The sequence below is a fragment of the Mus musculus genome, chromosome 6, assembly GCF_000001635.26.
Source record: "Mus musculus strain C57BL/6J chromosome 6, GRCm38.p6 C57BL/6J".
Taxonomy (NCBI): domain Eukaryota; kingdom Metazoa; phylum Chordata; class Mammalia; order Rodentia; family Muridae; genus Mus; species Mus musculus.
Genome location: NC_000072.6, coordinates 16,450,982 through 16,472,023, shown reverse-complemented (window position 1 = coordinate 16,472,023; position 21,042 = coordinate 16,450,982). Strand labels below are relative to the sequence as shown.

The window sequence follows — 21,042 nt, the reverse complement described above, 5'->3', positions numbered from 1 at the left end:
AAAGTCCCACTTGTCTATTGTTGATCTTAGAGCATATGACATTGGTATTCTTTCTGTTCAGGAAATTTTCCACTGTGCTCATGTGTTCAAAGCTCTCACCACTTTTGCTTCTATTATTTTCAGTATATCTGAATTTATGTGGAGGCCCTTGATTCACTTGGACTTGAGCTTTGTACAGGAGATAAGAATTAATCATTGTGCATTCCTCTAAATGCTGACTGACAGATGAACCGGAACCATTTGTTGAAAATGCTGTCATTTTTCCAAGGGATAGTTTTAGCTCCTTTGTCAAAGATCAAGTGATCATGGGTGTGTGGGTTCATTTCTGGGTTATCAGTTCTATTCTGTATAAATATTTTGACTTCCTTTCCAATTTGTATCCCTTTGACTGCCTTTTGTTGTGTAATTGATCTGGCTAGGCCTACGAGTACTATATTGACTAGGTAGGGAGAGAGTGGGTAGCCTTGTCTAGTCCCTGATCTTGGTGGGATTGCTTCAAGTTTCTTTCCATTTAGTTTGATGTTGGCTACTGCTTTGCTCTATATTGTTTTTACTAAGTTTAGGTATGTTCCTGATCTTTCTAAGACTTAACATGAAGGGGTGTTGAATTTTGTTAAATGCCTACTATACGCCTTAAATTCTTTTAGTGTAGATATAATATGAACTATGTGATAATATAACAGAGCATGTAAAATATATGTGGTAATGTGAAATAATCCTTCCTGTAAGGAGCATGTTATATCATTGGAAAGAACCAGAAAAACAAAAGCAGATCCATACAAACCTCTAAGTCTCCGCCAAAGGAAAGTGTTTTAGCAAAAATAATAACTCAAGCAAGAGAACATTGTAGGTTGTGCAGAATCATGGACATTTTAAGGAGGACATGTGTAGTATGCCTAATTGGTAAGTTAATGTCTGAGTAAGTATCTCAGTGTGTGTGTGTGGGGGGGGGGAGGCTACATATTTGAGGTATCTACTGTGTAATTGGGGGTGCTTTGGGGAAGAAAGTACTGTAACTGCCAGTGTTCTGAGATAGAGCTTTAATATTTTTATTGTTCATAGTTCATAATAGTTTTATATTGTTCATAGAGTGCATGTAATATGTAGCAATTAATTCAGGATGTGTAGCATTTTCATTTCCTCAAAGATGAAGAATTTAACAATCTCAGCATACAGCTATGAGGTAGTGGGATGCTATAGTAACATGCATACGGGGTTTATTAATCAAAACTATGAAATCAGTGCTTGGGATTCTATATCACGTGTGTGGTTGGGGTATTTTTGCTCTTCTCTTCTGTATATGGGTGTTGTGAGAAATCCACACTCTGCACTGTCATATGCTGGCATTCTTTCTTTACTATCATTCTTTCTACTTGTGATAAAAAAGCCACCTTTCCTTCATAACGGGTAGACCTGAAATTCTCTATGAATCTTGGGAAGAGTGACAGAATTCCTCAGGTTTCTGAGAATGACAGCAGGAAACTGTTCTTGTTGCCTTAGGACTGGCATTTCCTAATACTGTGTTGTGGGTCAGCAGCTCCCTCATTTGGGATAGGAGCCTCTGCTGGGACTCTACCATCTACCCTTTGTCCTGGACTTGTGTGCATTCCTGGACCGAAGGTGGAGTCACACTTTCCATGATGCCTAGTTTCCCTATCTGGGCTGTGCTTCCTGTGTCCATGCTTGGCAGAGATTTCATCTGTCCCTCGGTGAACTCCTGATTCTCCTGAGCTCATTGTTCTCCTTCCTCTGTGCTCTTGTTTCTTTGCTTCTTCTGTGTGGAGAAAGGGGTAACTGCTGGCAATCTATCTCTATGTGGTCATCTCAGAATGAAGCATGACTTTGTGAAAAGAGTAGGAACCAAGGCAGCGTTGCTGAAATGGAGTGAACAAAGAAGAAATGAGAAACATGAGTAGTGAGAACTTCAGGAATCCTATCCTATAGAGCCCTGTGTTCTTCAAACTTTGAATATTATTATGAGTGAGTGATGCGGGGTGCCATTGTGCCATGGGTGTGGCATATTTTAGTTTAGGGTTGAAAAGAAATCTCCAGGATTCTATGATAAGGCTTTATGACATCAAAGGAAAGGGAGAGAGAGAAAAGAAAGCAATTTCTTCAAGGCTGTTTCAATATGGTCTGTTTGATGAAATACACATTGAGATTCATAAAGAGCAGCTAAGCCTAGAAAGGTAGGTCAAGATCAAATATGATTATCTTGAATGAATTTCAAAGATATAGATATTATACAATCGCGTTTTTAAAATGTCAATTCTAAATAGGTTCTAAGCAGGAACCTCTCTCCTGTACCTCTTCCCTGTGTTACCCTCACTTTCATATATTCAGTTTTGTCATCCACCAAGAAACATGGTGACTGATAAGCTTCTATCTCACACACAGAGACCTTCAACAATTAGAGTGACCAACCATTGCCTCTTCTGATTGGTCTTGCATGAGGTGCAGCATCTTATTATGGGTACTGTCCACTAAAAGCATTCTTTCTAGATAAACTGTATTTATCAGATGAAGAGGGTCATGAAAGGTAATTGCCTACCTTTCTTCCTCATGTCTTTATCTTTTAATTGAAAGGGCATATTAACATGAAATAAGCTGAAAATGACCAAGTCAAGCAGAAAATTTGGAAAATGCAGTCCCTGATCTGTATATAGCCAGCCACTTTTAAACAAGTTTTATATCGCTGCTTTTAGTAGTGGATAAATGATGAATTTGAGCAACCAAACTATTGTTACCTACCAAGGAAAAGTCATGCCCAGTTTAACAGCTGCCCTTAAACAACTAAGAAAGCACACGCCCAAGTTACTCAGAAACAGATGTTCATATGTATCTGAAACCTGAGAGGTTTTGAGTCAAGTCAAAGTTAATGATTAAGTAATTCTGCTTGCTCTTGTCTGTATTCATCCAGATAATGGAGGCATAACCACCCACATATTCAAAGGGATTCAAATTCACGCTACAAGTTCATCATGTGAAAATCCTTAAAAAAAAGTCCTTCAGTTGTAGATTCCATGGTCTCCCAGTCATGAAAACATAATTAATTTGACAATCAAAGTTAATCCAGCAAAGACAGTGAGCAGGATTGTACAAGGAAAGAGTGGAATCACAGGTAATAAAATGTGGGTGTGGGGTGGGGATAACAGAGTTCTTTAAAATCTATGATTTCAATTACCAACTACAGTCTATTTTAAACATAGGTGTGATAAAATGAAAGTAATATTTTAAAACAAATAGCAGTGGTGTATAAGAAAGCTGAAGTGGGTAGAATATAGAATAATGAAAGATTAGGACATTATTTTTAATATAAAAACATATATAAAATACTAACTGTGAAAATGGTATTGGGTTTTTTTTTTTTTAATCAATAATCACAGTTCTCAGATTTGAAAGATTTGCCAAGCACCATATGAACTACATACATATTTTATTTTATCTTCAGAACTCCCATCAGGAAAATAAACCCAGAACATTTAGTGTACCGATGTGGAATCTGTGGCATAGACAAGTGAAGAATTTCTTCTATATTCATTTGGAGGTAAATAAAAGAATAAATGAATACACTCAATCTTCCTATCCATATAACAAAAAATAGAATTATTTTATTTATGTTGACTCTATATTTGGATTTGAAAAATGTGAAAATAGAAAAGGCACCCTTTGAGAAGAGAAAACGAACAGTGGGAAGATGGAAGAATGAACAGTGAGTGACTGTACATCGTCAGAGTACCGTATAAAATATCTGAAAATATCACAATAAAATTCATTTTCTGCAACTGATACGTGTTTGTGTGTGTGTGTGTGAGTGTGTGTGTGTGTGTGTGTGTGTGTGTGTGTGTGTGTGTGTTAGTGAGGGTTCACCTGAAGATGCACCTTGACAAAATTCCAATATGATTATCTGTTGCCTATAAAATTTGGGTTCTATAGGGAAACCAAGAAAAACCATTTTAACCTCAGTTGACCTAATTGTATTTGAAAAAAGTGTTTGGGTAACTGGACTAATGTCACAAAGATGTCAACAGGGCTCTATAAAGGATGGCATTTATCTTACCCTAACTCTGTATTTGGATACATGGTTCAGGATCTGGTTTGTTTTGTTTGTTTGTTTGTCTGCTTGCTTGTTTTTTAGTCACAGTAATTCCAAGGCTGTAGTTAGTGAAGATGTTCCCCCAGAAAAAAGCTTATACACATGGCTAAGACCCCCAAACGCTGACTTCTTTAGTTTGCTTTAAAACAAGGCAAAAATGATGAGTTGCCCATAACTAAATTTTAAATAGTCACAAAACCTAAATTTTGTCAACCTTTGCACTGCATGAGTTGAACAAAGAAAACCAGTGATAATTCATCAAAATCATCTTAATAATGAAAATATTATTTTATAACTAAATGAATAAAAAAATTCCTTGTAGTTGAAAAAAATACTTTAAACTATAGATCAAAATCATAACCATATATTTTCCTTGATAAAAGTGATTGTTCTATTAATGACAAGTCTGCAGCCTTTAAATCGCTGCTGATTAATTCTCAGTTTAGTGAATTTCGAGGCATGCAGAAATGTACATCCCAGTAACTCATCAGTCAGCCCAATCATGTGGTCAGGAGCCTCTCGGCTAATTAATAATCCCACTCCATATTCATATAGCATTTTCAAAATCTGATATTTTAAATTTGGCAGACATATTTTATCTGCAACAAAGACAACAATCAGCATTTGGAATAGGATTCTGCATTTAATGCTTTAATATATGAGATCAAAGACACCCGTCACTTTTTTTTTTTCAGAAAAGAGATGTGATTACCAAGCTTAAGTGTGCTGTATATTAAATGAAAATTCTGATCATAAAGAAAGGTAATATCTACTCAAAAGTATAATTTCTGTACTTTGAAAATCATCTCAGCAAGAATTATCTTCCCCTATCAAATTGTAGCACTTGTCAAAATCAACTGTAAAGCACTTCAAGTGCTCTTCTGAATCAACAAAACAGACGTATAGCGATGTGAGGTTGCGAGGGGAAAGAAGGAACTGAGCCAGAGGCCCATCAGCGCCCGCAATCTCTTGAACCCACACTTAACACAGTAGACGCTGTGGGTCTTTGGGATACTACTCACAAGAGGGAAATAAGGCTGATTCTTAATAATATGTAAAAATATGTAGAAATTATTTTCTTTCTGAATTGCTGCTAGGCATTAATCCTTTCTTTATGTTCCACACATGTAACAGAGTATTTTTTAAATCGAAAAGGTTATGACACCTTTTCATATGATGTAATTTGAAAATTTTGAAGGTGAGTCTGGAAGACAAAAGAATATTCTGTGACAGCTAAATATTTCTGTTTTAACCATTGGATTTTCTACTTTGCTCATAAGCAATCATATATATATTGCTAATACATATGATTATAATAGATAATAGATATGTTTGTATATATATGTATAATATATATATATATATATATATATATATATAATTTTATCAGTTAGGACCATAGGCTCTGAAGACAGAGTAATGTGTATAAATCCCACCAATTTATTCAAATGTTTGAGTGTAGTTGAATGAGTTAGTTGCTCCCCTTGCCTCATTTCTGGTAAAATGAAGAGAAATCGTACCAAACTGGAGAGGTTGGTTTGAGAATTCCATAGGACAGCTTTGTAAAGATGCTGAAAACAGTGCCTTTTATTTAGCAATAAAGGAGGAATTTTGGATTTTTGTCATGTGGTTAATATTTTGATGCTAAACGTTCCTCTTTACACATGGAGTGATCAACTAATTTTACTCATGTGCTTCAGTTTGCTCTAAGATATAACTAGGAGCCTAAATGGTCAAGATTATGTTTATATGCATATTTTGATAGTAAGAATGGGAATGATCTTATTAGACTTTTAAAATATAAATATTAAATTAAAAGTGAATCCAAGTCAAAGGTCAACATGATTGAAACAGACATGAGTCACCTGACTATTAGTGTTTTTGGTCCTACTTTTTATTCATTTTCATTTTTATATGACTCGATAATCTAGCTATTGTGTAAGATGTGGTATCATGTTATTATTACCCCATGACAAGAAAGGGAAGAAAGCTTCTTACAAGTGTGTGTGTGTGTGTGTGTGTGTGTGTGTGTGTGTGTATGTGTGTGCATCATCATTCTCAGCTATAACTATCTGTGTTTACTTTTTTTATTTTATCTCATATTAAGTCCCCAAACTCAGGAGTATGAAGGATGTTCAGAAAGCCAACAAGGAAAATCGACCACTCAAAAATAGTACAGGTAGGATGTTTCTGGAGTCACCATTTCCCACCACTCTGATATAACCATTTCTTCTGTCCTCTAGTTGGAAGACTGCTAACAACCATGCCACACATTAAATACTTGGATCTTTACCCTGAAATGTGTGGAGACACTAGTTCTCAGTACAGTAAGTTTTGAATTGAAAACTAGATGTGGCTATGGAGGTGAGGCACATATGGACAAGTTTATTACCTTTATAAGAAGAGATGTCAAAGTACCCAGTCCTTTCCCCTCTACTATTTCATCCCTACTTTTCATCCCTACTTTTCAATACTCATCCCTACCTTTAAAATAAATTTACTACTGCCATGTAAGCACTTAGTGAATACACAGCTAACTGCTGTGCAACACAAAAGGTTTTATCAGATAAACCTGTTAGCACCTTCATCCCCAAATGATGTCTCTGCATTTACGGCAATTAATTTTCTCTGGTTATGAGGCCAACAACTCTGTGATGCTTTCATTTAATAATCCAAGTAGACTCACATAAACTCTCTATCACATGTAAACTGGCAGCTTGCTGATAATTTTCCAAGTATTTTTTTTTCTGCGATAAGCATTTTTAGACAGGGTCCTTCTTAGAACACTTAGGCTGAGCCAATGACTAACTAAATAGAAGCTTATTGACTTAATACATGGATAGAGTTTCTTAATTAACTTTATAGGATTTCTGCTAAGATTCATTAAAATATCTCAATTTTAATTTTTATTATTTAAATCTATTTTAAATCTAAATGTATTTTGATCATATTTTCCTTTCCTCAAGACCTTTGAAGTCCTCTGCCAAAAACTAAGAAAACAAAGTAAACCCAAATCCAAAAAGGAGGGGAAAAAAGAAAAAGTAATCCATCAAACTGTAACCAAATAAAGCATAGAAAAATAGTGTGGACTCCAAAATCTCTCTCTCTCTGTCTCTCTGTCTCTCTGTCTCTCTCTGTCTCTCTTTGTCTCTCTCTGTGTGTGCCTCTGTCTCTCTGTCTCTCTCTGTCTCTCTCTTGCCCTTCCTCCCTCCCTCCTTCCTTCCTTCCCTCCCTTCCTCCCCCTCTCTCTTTCCTCTTTCCTCTCTTTCTTTCTTTCTTTCTTTCTTTCTTTCTTTCTTTCTTTCTTTCTTTCTTTCTTTCTTTCTTTCTTTCTTTCTCTCTTTCTCTCTCTTTCTCTCTCTCTCTCTCTCTCTCTCTCTCTCTCTCTCTCTCTCTCTTTCTTTCTGTTACTTTTTCCTTTTATTCTTTTCTCATTGTATCCTGTCCACATCTGTCTCCCTTCTGTTCACTCTTTCCAGTCTTCCACCTCACTGTTTTTCCCCACTCCTCCTCCCTTTCCCAGATCTCCCAGAGGTATTAACTAAACAGGGCATAACAAATTATAATAAGACTAGGCACAAACCTTTGTATCGAGGACGGACATGGCAACTCAGTAGGAGAAAAAGAGTTTCAAGGGTTGGCAAAAGGGTCAGAGGCACCCATTCCTCCCACAATTAGGAGTCCAAGCATAATGCATACAGGGGACCTGGCTCAGACTCATTCAGGCTTCCTGATTGTTGGCTCAGCCTCTGTGAACCTCGCTTAGTTGACACCATGGGCAGTTTTCTTGAGGTTTTCTTGACCCGTCTGGCTCCAGCAATCTTCCCCCACTCTGCTTCAGGTTTTCCCTGATTCTGCCTGCTCTTCGGCTGTGCATCTCTACATCTGTTTCCTTAGTTGCTGGATGACACCTCCCTGAAAATTGGGTTAGGAGCCAATTTATGAGTACAGCAGAATATCGTTAATAATCATTTCATTGAATTTTTCCCAGTTATGTTTGGTTGTATACTGGATCTCTACAGTGTCCATAGTCTGATTTGTGGCCACTCAGGCAGTGTCAAGTGTGTGCTTCCTTTTGTGGCATAGGCTTCAATTTAGACGAATACTGAGAGAGACTACTGAAACAGGGGTCATTAAGCGGAGATGTTGAAATATGTCTTTATATAGCTGACCATCATACAGTGTCCCCCAATTATACACCCCTACCAACTGCAGATTTCCACTCATTCTCCTGGCCGTCTGCTCCTGTGGCCTGAGAGGTTTTATTTTTTTTTAACACAACCATAATTTGAAGTATTCTCTGTTTTTCAGTTCATTGGTGTTCTTGTAAGCCTATGCCATCATGTGTCATGCTGAATTGGCCACTGACCTCACATAGCCATCTTGTTCTAGGATGTGGTATGGTCTATGCACTTTGAGTGCACAAATACTTCCATGACATTACCAAAGAAGTGCTCTCAAGACTTTCAAATTCATGGCCCTCCTATCACTTAGATAAATTCTAGGAGAAAAAAAAAGGTGGGGGGAAGCATAGATTTCCACTATGCAACAATAACTTTCTAAGTTTCATTGGTAGCTTCAGAATCAGAATCATAAAATCATAGCCTCTCCAGAACTTCTGGCTTCTCTTGAATCAAACTAAATTCAAGAAGATAAAAAACAGGCATACTCATATCTGCACATCTGAATTCTACCATCTAACCATCCAGCCATCTTATCTATCTATCTATCTATCTATCTATCTATCTATCTATCTATCTTCCTTTCTTTTTATCTATCTAGCTGTTTATCGTATATTATCTATCTTCTGTGTACATTTTGCTACATCCTGTTATTAAACAATATACTCAATAATGATTGGTAAATTGTTTGTAAGTTAAAACTGGATTTAAAAAGCTTACTCTGGAAATCAGTCTGGAGGTTCCTCAGAAAATTGGAAATAGATCTACCAGAAGACCCAACAATACCACTATTGGGAATATACCCAAAAGATGCCCCACTGTGCCACTGGGGCACATGTTCCACTATGTTCATAGTATCCTTATTTGTGACAGTCAGAAGCTGGAAACAACCCAGATGTCCCATGACAGAAGAATGGATACAGAAAATGTGGTTCATTTACACCATGGAATATTACTCAGCTATTAAGAATGAGGACATCCTGAGTTTTGCAGGCAAATGGATGGAACTAGAAAATATCATACTGAGTGAGGTAACTCAGACTGAAAAGAACAAGTATGGTATATACTCACTAATAAGTGAATATTAGCCAAAAAATGTACAGAATACCCAAGATACAGTCAAAAGAACTCAAAAAAGTCAACTAGCTGAAGGGCACAAGTGAAGACACCTCAATCCCACTTGGGAGGGAGAAGAAAGCAATCATAAGTGGGGAGAGAGAGAGGGACCTAGGAGGGAAAGTGGACAGGGTGCAGTGGTGGGAGTGGAACCTGATGTGGTATTGGGAGAGGGAAAAGTACTGAAGCCCTGAATACTAGCAGAAAGAATGGAAACAGTCAACCTCAGGAGGTAGGAGGATGGAGGAACCTCCAGAATGCACCAGAGACCAGGAAGGTAAGAGACTCTCAGGACTCAAAGGGAAGGACCTTAAATGAAATGCTCAACAGTAGGGAGAGGGAACTTATAGAGCCCAGTTGAAGCAGGAAGACAGGACATCATATGAAGGAGGGGTTGTCATCCCACAGTCAAAACTCTCACCCCTAATTGTTCCTGTCTGAAAGAACTACAGAGATGGAAATGGAGAGGAGCCTGAGGAAAAGAAGGTTCAGCAATAGGCCCAAAGTGGGATCCAGCTCAAGGGGAGGTCTCAAGGTCTGACACTATTACTGAGGCTATGGAGTGCTCACAAAAGGGGACCTATCTTGGCTGCCCTCCAAAAAAATATAACAAGCAGCTGAAAGAGTCAGATGCAGATATTTGCACCCAACCAATGAACAGAAGCAGCTGACCCCTGTTGTTGAATTAGGGAAGGCTGAAAGAAACTGAGGAGAAGGGCAATCCTGTAGGGGGACTAGCAATCTCAATTAATCTGGACCCCTGAGATCTCTAAAACACTGGACCACCAAACAGGCAGCATACACCAGCTGATATGAGGCCCTCAACACATATACAGCAAAGAACTGCCTGGTTTATGTTCAGAGATGATGCACCTAACCTTCAAGAGATTGGAGGTCCCAGGGAGTTTAGAGTTCAGGTGGGGTTGGGGGTAGGGATATACTCAAGGAGACAGGGGTGGGGTGGTGAGGAGGTATGGGATATGGAACAGTCAGAGGGTGGACTGGAGTGGGGAGATTAAACCTGGAGTGCAAAATAAATACATTAATTTAAAAAGTCTATTAATTTAGATTTAAATGCCTCCATTTTGTAGTATTTGTTAATAAGCACAGTCCTTATTAGGCTGCATATCTTACTACACACACACACACACACACACACACACACACACACACACACACACGTCTTCTTGGAGAATCTTGTTGTGCAATAGGGCTGATGAAGCATAGAGGAGCTACTTTGTTAACCAGCTTAATACATTCATTAGTTCCTTTTGGCTGGTGTAGTTATAATACACCACCAGGAGCATGTTTTAACCAGATTAGATGTCTTGAGGTAAAGCAATGATGGAAATCAGGATTTAAAGAGGTTGACAACGTATAAAGAGGAAATTTACTGTCCTTTTATTTTTTCCCATATATGAAATAAACACAGCTGTAGATGCTTTCCCTGTGCCAGAAGCGTGTATTTTGAAATGTAATAAGTACAATTGAAATGCTAATTCTTATGGAATTTGCTTCTGTCTGTGCTTAGACATTTTGAATCTTAAATGTGCTCTGGAATGGTGGAAGTAAATTCAGATAGGACTGTAGCCAACAATTTAGGGAAATTTGGTTGTAACCTTAGGTTAGGTATGGAGAGCCATATCAGTAGTAACTAGCCCCCAGTAACTAGTCATGTAGTCAGTGGTTAAAGTCTAAGTTGAGAAACTTATAAGAAAGACAGAACTCAGACTCCAAGTCTCCAAAGCAGAGTCCTGTTTGACAGATTATATATATATATATATCATTATAACCGAGCTGAAAAGTCATTTCAAAATTATACAGATAATAATCACTGCTATACCAGTGGAGACATAAACAAATGCTAGTTGGAATTCAAGGGGCCATTTCTGAGATATTTCAAAGTAGGTACAAATTGATTTTATTGTGATTAGATAGAGCATGAATTATATATTGATACATTCCCTTATGAAAATCTCTCTAAAAACAAGTTAGCATGAATACATGCCAGATGTAGCTCTCTGTAACTTGTAACTTCTAAATATAAAAGTGTATTTGGTGTGAAATTTTTAAAGAAATGGAATGTTCTGCATGTCTCAGTAAGAAACTACATGCGTTTATTTATTGTTTCTCCACTTATTTGTGGGGTACCAAGTCTCTTACCGAACCTGGACTTCAGTAATTCATAGAAGCTGCCTGACCAGCAAGTCCCAGGGAGCCATTTGTCTTTAACTCCTCCACTGGGGTTAAAGCTGTGCCACTGTGTGTGGTTCTCTTACCTGGGTGATAAGAACCAAAACTCAGGCCCTGAAGCTCACAAGACAAGCATTACCCATGGTGCCTTCTGCCAAAGTCCCCCCCCACCCCCCCATGAGCTTTCAAGATAGACTTATTTGGAACATTAACAGTCATGCAAACAGTGACCTCCCTGCACTTCTCCCTATTGATGACATAAGGTGGGAAATATCCTTGAGTGACTCATTTCTGCCAACTTTCTTCACCACTGGAGTTATTACTTTTGGCTTTGTGAGTGAGGTTAGCAGTGCCAAGTCAGGTCTGAATACCACTTAGTAAATTGACTGCAGGGGAGTTTGACAGACTTTTGGCTGTTTTTATTATAGTGTGGTAGTATTTACTATGTCTTGTCCACAGTATAGAGATTTAGCTAAAATTCAAAGGTACAGGAAAAACACATATTGTGACACACATAGTTTAAAAAAATGTAGAGAGGCACAAAGAAGGAAATTAAAGTCATCTGTAATTTCTTTCCTTTTAGTTAATGTCTACTACCCTTTCTGGTCAAACTTAAAATGAATGTATGTAGATATATGTGCAGAATTGTGTAATCTCTTTAATTCTTGCTACTTTATACATATAGTTGTTCTCAAAAATTTTTTTTTTAGTTCTGATGACCTTGTTTTGTTTTACAAAATTTGCTATCACAAGAATATATATCGTTCTTGATGCTTCTTTCTAGATATAACATTTTGATTAAACATAGCTGCTTTCCTTGTAATTTAACCAAAACTAGTTTATTTCAATTAATTCATCCAATATACTTAAATTCCTTGGAATACATCAGTAGTAATGCATATATCATAACTAGTAAGAACATAGGAAAAAAGAAACCTTTTGGAGATCATGAGCAAATTTACTACATTCATCACAGAGCTGGTTTTGTAAGTATGAACACATACCAAATGTTAGCAACAGTTATGCTTTCATTATTCCAAGTTTATTATATTTCATTTGTGTATCTACAAAGCTACTTTAAAAAAGCATAACCTAAGGGAAGATTTGTAAAGCATATTCAAATACAGAATAAACTATGAGCATATAAGAAAGTCTGTCTCTTAGATATGAACATGTCATTGAATACTTCCAAGATATGTTGAGAGGATGATAAAATGTAAGCAAGGCACAACCATGCAATGGAATGGGAAAAAAAAAAAACATAGACGGTAGCTGGGAACTTCAAATAAAGAGCAGAGATAATATTTATGATTATGAACTGTGAAAGAAAATGATAGACAGTCCACTGGACAATATTTTTTAAGGAAGAAAATATAGAGAAGATTTAAAGAGAAGGGAGTGGAATAATAAGAAAAGAAAGTAGAGAATCAAGGGGATCAAAAGCTAATGAATCACAGCATCACACGATATCCTAAGGGCAAAGATTTATTGTGCATCCGCACATCCATTGTATGAATGTGTATGTTTAACTTACTGTGACTGTTGTGCAGGGAAGGGTTTGTACATAATTCAATAACTAATGCTGGTCTCTGTACCATGAGAGGGATGTATTAGTTTCATGATGTCTGATGCTAACTTTTCACTGCTGTGCCTCACACAGGCATTTAACACACAGACTTCATCAACCTCCTTAATTAATTGCAGATGGCAAGGAAAAAAATGGGAAGACAATATTATGCCTCAGATATTGTAAGTTAGAAAATCCGGTACCTGACAGTTAACTTTCATTGAGATTTTTAACACTCTAAATAACAACAAGCTAAGAAAATAGTTCAGTTGCAGAATATAAGGAGTCTGCATGGAAATAGAACAAATGACTCAAGTAAACAGATGCATGCATTTGTACCCGAGCAGATGGACGGGAGAATTGGCTTTGAAAAGGAGTTAGAGTGATATAGTTTTAGACCAAGACTGGAGACAGACTTACATTTAAAACATTGGTAGAGAATGTGAATAGAATCAGAGAATTAGCCAAGACTCCAGTAAGGAAGCTGGCACCAACTAAAGAGCAAGAAATTTGCTTACAAGTCAGAGGAGAGAAAGATCAGAAATTGCCCCCATGTGGCTTAATGTATGGGATTCCATCTTTTTTTTTTCTATTTCAGCATTAAAATGTAAAACAAGCAGAAACTTTGGGGCTTAAAATTCCCAAATATATTCTCTTATGATCTTAGAGACTGCATGTCTAACATCCAAGTTCAAGGATTAAGAGGTGGTGTGGTAGGGCTCATAGTTTTTGAAGGCAGTAGAGGAAAACCTATCTCTAGCTTCTAAAAACCAGTTTCAGTCTGTAGTTTATGGGTCCTTCTTCAAATTATGTCATTCAACTGCTATATTACTATAGCAACTTCTCTCTTCCGAAGTCACATGATACACCACTTGTGTATCTGTGTCCGAAGTCACATGATACACCACCTAGATCACCAAGATAGTTCAAGCTACTCTCTTTAGACTGTTTTCCAGTTTAGTCTAGATTAATTGTCAAGAAAGTATACATTTTCGTTACTTTACAGATAGTAAATTTATTAAAATTATTACATTATTTTGTATGTGTATGGCCATGTGCTTGTGTATGTACACCTGAGTGAGTAAAGGATCATGGGAAGGCCAATGGATGTTTGTGTGTCTTCTTTAAACCCTCTCCCTCTTGGTTTTTGAGACATGGTTTCTCACTGAATGTTCAGTGCACTTCTTCAAACTGAGCTACCTCAAGATTCATCTATATGGTTCTTGGGCATGTACCCAAATGATGGTTTATCCTCCCACCAAGACACTTGCTCATCCATGCTCATTGTGGCTTTATTCATAATAGCCAAAAAATTGAAACAACCTTGACATCCCTCAATAGATAAAAGGATAAAGAAAGTTTACACAATGGAAAATTTCACAGCTAATAAGCAAATTAAATCATTAAATTTACAGATATGCAGATGGAAAGGAACAAAAGTCATTATGATTGTGGTAACCAAGACACAGAACACAAATATGGTATGTATTTCCTTATATGTGGATAATATCTGTTAAGACAAGAATAAGCAAGCTTTAGAACCACAGAGGTTAGGTATAGAGTGCTAGGGTAATGCATATAGATCTCTCTGGGAAAGGGAAATAGAGTAGATAGTTATGAATGAATGAAGGGGGAATAGTGAGGATTAAAGTGGGAGAGGAAGAAACAGAGGGAGAAGAAGCAGCTAAAACTAAGGGGCATTTAAAATGTAGAATCGAATTCTAATATAATAGAAGCTTCCTAAAACATACACATATATAAAGGCCATCTAAAGGAAACTGCCAATAAAATAGGAGAAAAGTCCTCACTCATCAGGACATCTCTTGCCATCAACTATCACTTCTTGTATCAGGAATTGGTTACATCTGATAGAGTTGTTGGCCCAACGAGTGCTAAGGAAACTCCTAAACAACCAAAACTCTTTCTAAAAGCTACACATTGTCCTCCACCTACAGATGTCCGGACCCTACTGCCGAAGACAAGACCTATAGAACTTGCTGAAAATGGAGGAGGTGAGCTGGCCTTCACTCCTACTTGTCTTTGGTACAGGAAGGTACTCTGTGTGTGACCAAATGAGGAGTGTAAACAGTAGCTCATCTCCAAATGCTTCTGTCTACAATGGTGTCTGCAAAATAGGCTAATGCAATGGTGGCACAAACCTTCTGAGAGTATACAATCAATATCTGTATTTGAGGTCCACCTTATGACATGGAGCCCATCCTCACCACTGCTTGGGTGACCAAGAACATAAGACTAGATAAGACAAGGACTGGAAGAAAACCAAATCCTTCTACTCGATTAAAGGAACTTTGCATCCAATGGTAGACTGTGAGTGTCCACTTCTGTGTTTGCCAGGCACTAGCATAACCTCACAAGAGACAGATATATCAGGGTCCTTTCAGCAAAATCTTGCTGGTGTATGCAATAGTGTCTGTGTTTGGTGTCTGATTATGGGATGGACCCCCGGGTGGGCAAGTTTCTGAATGGTCCATCCTTTCGTCTCAGCTCCAAACTTTGTCTCTGTAACTCCTTCCATGGGTGTTTTGTTCCAATTCTAAGGGGCGAAGTGTCCACACTGGTCTTCATTCTTCTTGAGTTTCATGTGTTTTGCAAATTGTATCTTGGATATTCTAAGTTTCTGGGCTAATATCCACTTATCAGTGAGTGCATATCATGTGAGTTCTTTTATTATTGGGTTACCTCACTCAGGATGATACCCTCCAGATCCATCCATTTGCCTAAGGAGCTGAAGGGGTCTGCAACCCTATAGGTGGAACAACAATATTAACTAACCAGTACCCGGAGCTTGTGTCTCTAGCTGCAAATGTATCAGAAGTTGGCCATCATTGGGAAGAGAGGCCCCTTGGTCTTGCAAACTTTATATGCCTCAGTACAGGGGAACACCAGGGCCATGAAGTGGGAGTGCGTGGGTAGGGGAGCACAGGGGTTGGGGAGGATATAGGGGACTTTCAGGATAGCATTTGAAATGTAAATGAAGAAATTCCTAATAAAAATTGGAAAAAAAGGAACTTTGCAATAAAATAACTTCTCATGATATTTTGCTCTATTCATTGGGCAGTGTCTTCTTTGCTCAGCCATCATGAGAGAAGCTTCCTCCTGAAGCAGATGGCAAATGGCCAATATCAGATATTATGCAGCTAGTGAGAGCCTTTGGACCATTCAGCCCAAAACAAGATGATTCCATCAAGCCCTTTCCCTCAGTTCTCAGAGAACTCTTGGAAGAGGTAGCAGAAAGAGTATAAGATCCACACGTGATGGAGGAAACATGATCTTCTAAACACACCAGGACTTATGCACATAAGAACTCACAGACTAAGACAACATGAACAGAGCCTGCAAGGGTTTGCAGCAGGTGAGGTCCTAGAGCTTAAAGGAGAAGGGAATGCATGCTTCCATACCTATCCCTTAATCCACCTCCAATTAATATCCATTTGTAAATGAAATTTTAGTTTTCTGCAAGAGAACCTTTTTTTTGATGCTGATATGAATATTATTATTTTGCAAAGAAAATAATTTCCATTCAAAATGTAGAAATATACTACATTATTAATTATGAACAAATTTTCAATAATACCTTTCCTTTATGGCTTCATCTTCTCTTTTTCTTTTCTTTTAAACAAATTATTTATTAGGTATTTTGTTCATTTACATTTCAAATGCTATACTGAAAGTCCCTACAAGAGAATCTTATTGGAAAAACAAATTATTCTTAAGGTTATTCCTTATGCCCAGGAGTAGAAGACCAACATAAGATGAATTCTCTCTCTCTCTCTCTCTCTCTCTCTCTCTCTCTCTCTCTCTCTGTCTCTATTATTTAATCTAATAATTATTTAATTTTCTTATTTTTTTCAATACTGGTCCTTTGCATAAATATGATAGTTTCCAGTTCTGTATTTTTACAGGATTCATGACTGTGGAAATGAGTGGATCCGTGTCTATTTCTGTTCCTTGTGCCTTTTATTTTTAGGCAGTTCTCCTTTTGTTTGTTTGCTTGTTTCCTATTGTGATACATTTTCTTATATTTTATTAGATTACATTTTATTGCTAGCCATTAGATGCCTGTTTGTTTTCTAGTGAAAGACAGGTTGGGGGTGATCCAGATAGGTGTGAGATGAAGAAGAACTGGGAGAGGTGGAAGAGGAAAACATCATGAGAATATAGTGTATAAAGATATTTTAACCAAAAGAAAATACTCATTCTTTTAAACTACCTGGATGCCCAGGATCAAAGCTCCTCTTGTCTCCACTTCCACAGGTCTGGGACTACAAGTGTTCACCACTACAGCTGTCTTTTATGTGGGAGTTGGAAATTGAGCTCAAGCCCTTATGTCTGCGCATCAGGAACTTTGCCCAGAGAGCTGTGTCCCTACCCCTATACAACATGATTTCTTTATATTTATTGCCCAAGGAAATATTTTCAACTAGTTCCTAGAATTCATCAATGGCTAAAGAAACCTGTGTTAATTGTAATATTGCTTGTTAATTGTAATATTGTTTTCCTTCATATTTTGATCCTTTCCCCCGTAATTTTGAATTGCTTTAAAATTTCCCTCATATTCCACTAAACTATGCTGTATTTCCAATGGCATCTAGTGCCTTGCCTTTACTCAAAATTTGCCTTAAATATTCCCTTTATGTCTTATCACATAATTTTCTTTCCTATATTTCAGAGGTGAAGTAGGCTATAGCTTCTTTTGAGTTAGAAGATACACATTCATTTTGTACAACTGATGGCTACGAATCTGTCACTAGAGTGGTTGTTCATGTGCATATGTAGTGAATATGTATGTACATAACTGTTGATAAGGTAGAAAAATGAGATTTTAAGACAGAATTTTCCTTACCAGATATTTTATGTAGATGGTATAATTTTTAGAACTTATCATTAATTTGTATATATATTTGAACTTTTGTTGTGATGGTTTTTATATGTTCTGCCCAGGGAGTGGCACTATTCCAGGGTGGTCCCTGTTGGAATAGATGTTGCCTTGTTGAAGTAGGTGTGTCACTGTGGGTGTGAGCTTCAATAACATCATCCTAGCAGCCTGAAAATCAGTATTCTGCTAGCAGCCTTCAGATGAAGATGTAGACTTCTCAGCTCCTCCTGCACCATGCCTGACTGGATGCTGCTATGTTCCCACCTTGATGATAATGGACTGAGCCTCTGAACCTGTAAGCTGGCTCTAATATAATGTTGTCCTTGTAAGAGATGCCTTGGTTATGGTGTCTGTCCACAACAGTAAAACCCTAACTAAGATATTTGTTATCATAGTAGTGAGAACTGTAAATTGAACTTATAGGAACTAAGACCATTATGCACTTTAATGTGTGGGTACTGAGAACCAAACCCCGATCTTGTGATTTTTTTGCAAGAGCAACAGGTGACCTTGACTGCTGATCCATCCCTCCAACCCTGAAACTTTTATATTGAATACCCACCATCACTGAGTACCATCTTAAAATGTATGGAACAATGAAGTTCTTCAATTTTACAATGAGTGCGCAAAATGTCAGTTTTTTATAAAGCAAGGACACAAAGATAAAAAAAATGGAAATTTTTGGTATTATGTTTTTCAATGTCATAACTTTCCATACTTTTAATATTATATAGCAAAACCAGAAAAAGAATCTCTCAAGCTCTATGGCAAGCCCTCTCTACTCTCTTTCAAATTCACAACTTTTTTTTCACTAATTGTAGTAGGCATATTTGTATGTGTACATATATATGTGTTCTTAAATGTAACCTGTTAAACCCATGCAATGGTACATATATGGATATTTTCAAGGCTGGATATTTGATACTGGTCAACCAGTGGGTGTGCCATTGTCTGGTAAGACCACCTTTCCCTCTCTTAGCTTTCCACAGGTGCCTCCAGTTATTTGTTCAAGGTTGAGGCCACATGGGCTTTTCTCTGTCTAGTTTGGCATGTTTTTTTTTTTAAATAAACATTTCCTCCAAAACAATCTGAGATCCTCTAAATATTGAAAATTCTCACTTCACCCTATTTCACCAAATTCTGTCTTCAGCTTCCTCCAAGACATCCAAGGTCTGGTGAAGACATGGTCTTGTCATGGCTCCTCCACACGAGCTCTGCTGCTGACTTCTTCTTAGAGTACCACCTATCCCTCCATTCACGTGCCGTTCTTTTCAGTCCTGATCATTCTTCCAGATACAGCTTGTCTGATCTGAGCTCTTTTTAAAGCTGCTGCTAAATTTGCTGATCAGGTTTTCACAATTTTATAATATCCTTAGTGACTTATAATATTCCATGCAACTTCCTAGTTGGATCCTTTTGATAGCCAGGGATCTACTTTACTTTAAATTATTTTGTGTGCCTGATCACCATCACAATTTCCATTTTCTTACTCAATTCCCGCCTTCCTTCCAGCTCTTATTCAAATAAATTCATTTTTCTTTTATTTTATTTTCTTGACTCTTACAAAATTGTATGCTGGCAAACATTTGTACAAAAATAAAAACAATATTCTAGAAATGGTTGAGACAGAATGAGCTTCTGTTAGTGCCATAGAAGGATCTAGAATGGGGACAGTGGTGAAGCTGGGCTGATGGTTGTGAAGTAGAACTATGATAACAGGAACTAGCTCAATATGCAAAGAAAGTCTGGAGAGAAAACAGATCAAAGCATGCTCTGAATTCAAGATGTATTATCATATCTAATGTGGGAAAAGTGGAAGAATAAACAGTTTAGATTATATCTTCTAAAAGTAAAGTGTTTCATGGTACTATTTTACAAGATGTTCATATTTGCATCTTTTTTGAGTACTACCCTTTGAGGTCTAAAAATGGAACCTACTAAGCTACATATGAAATTAAAACCCATTGCAATAGGAAAGAAGAAATACTTCTATATTCGAGTCCTATAAGACCTGCGGTTCTCCACCTTCCTAATGCTGTGAACCTTTAATTCAATTTTGGATGTTGTAGGGAACACCAACCATAAAATTATTTCATTACTACTTCATAACTGTAATTTTGCTACTGTTATGATCCACAATGCAAATATCTGATATGCAGAATAAATAATATGCTATCCCCAAAGGGCCACAGTCCACAGGTTGAGAACCACAGCTAAAGACAGTCACTGTTAAGGCTTTGTTGAATTACTTAAATGTAAAAATGTATTTGCACAGACACTTGCACAATTAGCCACTTTGGCACTGTTATTATATTACAAATAAAAACTATAGTCTGCATTTTACATTTGCCATTTAAACAATCACCATAGGTTTTTTTTTTACCTCGTCATTATATAAACTTTACTAATATATTTGTGTCTGCCTGATATTCCATTTTCTTTCCCATCATTGTATTTAATAACCTTGTATTATTTTCATTTATATATTTTTGCTGATATGCTTCAAAGCTAGCTTCTGTCTACATTATTTTTATAAAGAATTCTATAGCTAGAGTAGACTGTCAGAAATTACATGATAAAATATAAAAAATAGCTATTTGAAAATTCATGATATGTCTTGTCAAATGTTTTCTATGGGATTTGGCTAACTTCAGTTTATGGCAGTGACTTTTGAGACATGCAGTTTGCTATGCGCGCATAAGCAGAGAGTATTATATTGGTAACAAGTTATTAAAAGCAAAGTGTATGCCAATGCCTTAAAATAATGAACACCAGCAAGATATAAGCCAGATCATTGTGGAGGATTTGAAATTGTAAATGCCAGGATCGAGAAACATGACTTCTGAATCTCTTTTCCACCTGGACATGTAAAAACAACAGAAGTTGAGAGAAGATCCGCGAGAGGATCATGGAATCCATTTGACTTTGCAGGGAACTAGTAAATGCTGCTAGACTGCCATGCAGCAATCTGAGGCACCTTCAGATGAAGTGG

General features: G+C 37.1%; 1 long non-coding RNA gene across 2 annotated transcripts; it reads left to right on the top strand.

Moving 5' to 3' along the window:
- The first annotated feature begins 2,120 nt into the window (after positions 1 to 2,120).
- On the top strand, positions 2,121 to 17,643 carry Gm36406 (predicted gene, 36406). Of its 2 annotated transcripts, NR_168007.1 has the most exons (9): positions 2,121 to 2,189; positions 2,921 to 3,121; positions 3,452 to 3,547; positions 4,792 to 4,858; positions 6,204 to 6,275; positions 14,569 to 14,634; positions 15,109 to 15,165; positions 16,233 to 16,526; positions 17,429 to 17,643. It is a non-coding gene; the product is annotated as a predicted gene, 36406 (long non-coding RNA). The 2 variants fall into 2 exon arrangements; NR_168008.1 differs by lacking the exons at positions 4,792 to 4,858; positions 16,233 to 16,526; positions 17,429 to 17,643 and having other exon boundaries at positions 15,109 to 15,472.
- The last annotated feature ends 3,399 nt before the right edge of the window (positions 17,644 to 21,042 follow it).